Genomic DNA, 3676 nt, shown 5'->3' on the forward strand with positions numbered 1-3676 from the left:
TAACAGTGGAACCAAGGGGCTATCACCAAGGAGGATTACACCTCCATTGCTCAGGACTGCAGGGAGGCTGTTAGGAAGTCCAAGGCAGAGATGGAGCTAGGGCTAGTGACCAGAGTTAGGGATAACAAGAAGTCATTTTTCAAATACACAGGGAGTAAAAAGAAGGTACTGGGTAATGTAGGACCTCTACAGGACAGGCTTGACAATCCAGTGATTGCAGCAAATGAAAAAGCTGACCTCTTTAATGACATCGTTGCCTCCATATTTCTGAACAGGGACCAGGACATCTCCCCCACTAGGATTACAGATGGACCCAGGGGAGGCACCACCATGCCTAAGGTCAGGATTAACCTAGTTAGGGAACCTTTGGAAGGGCTGGACATGTTTAAATCAGCAGGTCCCGATGCTCTTCACTCGAGGGTGCTGAGGGAATTGGTAGGGGTCATAGCGGGGCCCTGGCACAATTTTATGAGCACTCGTGGGGCTCTGGCCAGATACCAGAGGATTGAAAAGGGCCAGTGTGGTCCCCATTTACAAGAAGAGGAGGAGGAAGGAGGACCCTGGCAATTATAGGCCAGTCAGTCTTACCTCGGTCCTTGGGAAGACCTTTGAGAAAATTACCAAGGAGCACATCTGCAAGGGCCTAGCAGATGCTCAAAGGCAACCAACATGGGTTCATTGAGGGGAGATCCTGCCTGACTAACCTGGTTTCCTTTTATGATCAGGTCACAAAGTCCCTGGACTAGGGTGTCAAGGTAGATGTCGTCTTCCTGGACTTTAAGAAGGCCTTTGACATTGTTTCTCACCACATTCTCAAAAAAACTAGGTGACTGTGACTGATGCCTACACAGTCAAACAGGTGGCAAATTGGCTAGATGGCCACACCCAGAGGGTGGTGGTAGATGTGTCATTTTTGACTTGGAGGGATGTGGGCAGTGGAGTCCCCCAGGGCTTGGTCCTGGGGCCTGTACAACATCTTTATCAGCGATCTGTATGTGGATGTGGAAAGCACGCTGTCCAAATTCGCTGATGACACAAAGATGCAGGGTGAGGTGGGCATGCTGGAGGGGAGGGACAGAATCCAGCTAGATCTAGACAGTGGGTGCATCTAGACTGTGGGTGAATAGGTGTAGGTGTGGGTGCATAGGCTTTAATTGATTGCAGAGTGAACCTTTTAGGGTTTTGATGCAAACATTTAGTCAGTTTGCAGGTGAAATTACTCTGATTATTATTTCAGGTCTTAGGAATCCTAATGACTGATGCTGAGGGAATACCTATATGTAACTCCCATTAAAATCAGCTAGTACCTACACTGAAGTATTCCCGAAAATCTCCCACCATCAATGGATAGCACTAGGATAACAAGTATTAGCAATATTGGGGGCTGCCAGTGCAGACCATCTGGTAAAGTTTTTATTAGGTGTCTCATCCTACTTATCTTAAATTTAGGGCCAGGTGTTTTACCCTAAGAATACCAACTTCACATCAAGATTTAGTTCTTTAATTGCAGTTGGCCCTGGTGAAATAAGAGGAGATAATCAGAGAATGCTGTGTAGTCATAGTCCTATTTTGTCTAAGTAAATCCTGAACACACCAAGAAAAGATTAATCCCCTGAAATCGTTTGACTGATAAGCTGTTTAGAGTCAACAATAACATGGCATAACACTAGGCATAATGGGATACGCTAAGAATGTAATGGAAACCTTAACTATGCTTGCTGTGGCATGTCTGAATCTATGCACTAAATGTAACTTCAGTGTATTCGAGGCAACATTTACTCTTTGAAAGAGAGCTTGCCCTGATGTATACGCTACTTTCCTCGTATTTAAACCCTCACAAAAGCTCTTTCTGATTGTTTTCAGTTGATCATGAAACAAAGGGAAAATATCTCCATGCAACTTGAGAAATTCACTAAAACATAATGATTTATAGACTCCATTGTGCTAATACGGCAAAAAATAGTTCTGTGTGGGTGGTTCTGTACTTCCAGTCTTTATTATTTTTTACTTTGAGAACAAGAACAACACTACAAGAGACAGAAATGCAATTTTGTCTGTTTCTGCTATCCTCCTTGTGTTATTACATAACCTGTAGCATAATTACTAAAAGTACCAGGTTTAATATTTTAGATAGAGGTCATTAGCCTTCTTAGTCTGAAGTCAGGCAGAAGACAGGGTAGAATTGCACCTTATAGACTAAATCAGAGATTGATAGCATTGGGTTTTGAGTTTTGTTATGCATTAAACTTTAAGCTTCTCAAATGTTGATCAGTGTTAGTGTTAGCTCAAACTTAGAGGAGTTACATATTCAGGCTAGAAACCTTCTCTGATTATCCCTGGCCTGCACAGCTGTGACTTGCTACTAGCGGGCTGGTGAGCCAGGACAGGCTTCTATCCCTGTTCTAGGTGGGGGTGGGTTGGAGAGATGGGTTGGGAGGGTGGGAGCATGAGGCTGGAAAGGGAAGAGTTTAATGATGGGGACTGGACAGTGGAATGGGAGGTGGAGAGGTAATGGGTGGAAATAGAAGCTGGGGGCTGCTGGCTTGAAAATGGTGTTTAAAGGTCTGTATTTTTGGAATTGGCTTATAGACAGAGATATATGCATTAGAATGGTTCAAGATGGGCAGCATGGGTTAATCAATTTCTAAGACCTTGGGTCTTACACAGAGTTTTACCCAGCCTTGGAAGAAGACAGGCTGTCTAGCACAACAAGGCCAATGGATAGACACGTAACCTAAGAATTGAGGAGTCATGCCATAACAAGAGATCACAGCCTTCAAGGCAGACAGGTTGTCTAACACAACAAAGACACATAGTCTAAGAAAACAGCCTGGAAACCAAGGGAACATACACCATACTGCCCATAACACACGATAAGTGACACCAGCTAACAAGGCTTCAGATCAGGGAGGCTTGAGTCTCAGTTTTGGAGGAACAGACCATATTAGGAGAAGGTCTGGAAGGCTATGTTGATGTGTGACCACAGAGAGACAACCAACCAGAGATAGCCATGGATGAAGAGTCATCAGTAGTTATCAAGAGGGAAGGAGTATACAAAATCAGAGATTTGGCATAACAAAAGGGATCCCTCCTTCTCTTCTTTTCCATCCTTCCCCATTCCTCCTCCTTCTCCTCCCTGAGAGGGGTCCCCATCCCCATCCCTGTTCCCCAGGAAGGGTCCCCAAGCCTACCATGGAGAGAACATGACCATCCCATCTCATATACCCCACTGGAGTGGGGCTGTGGGCCTCAGCATCCCACCTCCAGACTGCTGACACCTAAGAGAAAGAGCCTCAGAATAAAGACTGCATCCTGACCGTGGTGGGCCAGTAGGGGGTGCTCCTGCATTGAGCCACCCACCTCACTGCGCCCGACCACCTTCCAGGCTCTGAGTGCCTTCCTGGAGCACACCTGCTAGCCTGGGGGTAGAGCTGCCACCACCCAAGGATGGGCTTGATTCTGGCTCTGCGCCCCCTGGAAAATGCAGGCCTAGTAGCCCTCAAGGTTACTTGACTCACTTCCAGAACATGGGGTGCTTCCCTCAGTTGGAAGCATGAGTAGTGGTCTCTCTTAGTCAGCCAAACCAAGGGGACCCCAAGACATAATCTAGAACCACTCCCAATTAGTCTCCCACACTAGGTACAAAGGAGAACTTTATTGGTTACAAGGAATGGGG

Source organism: Crocodylus siamensis, chromosome 15 (assembly GCF_052110815.1).
Source record: "Crocodylus siamensis isolate JL-2025a chromosome 15, ASM5211081v1, whole genome shotgun sequence".
Classification (NCBI taxonomy): Eukaryota; Metazoa; Chordata; order Crocodylia; family Crocodylidae; genus Crocodylus; species Crocodylus siamensis.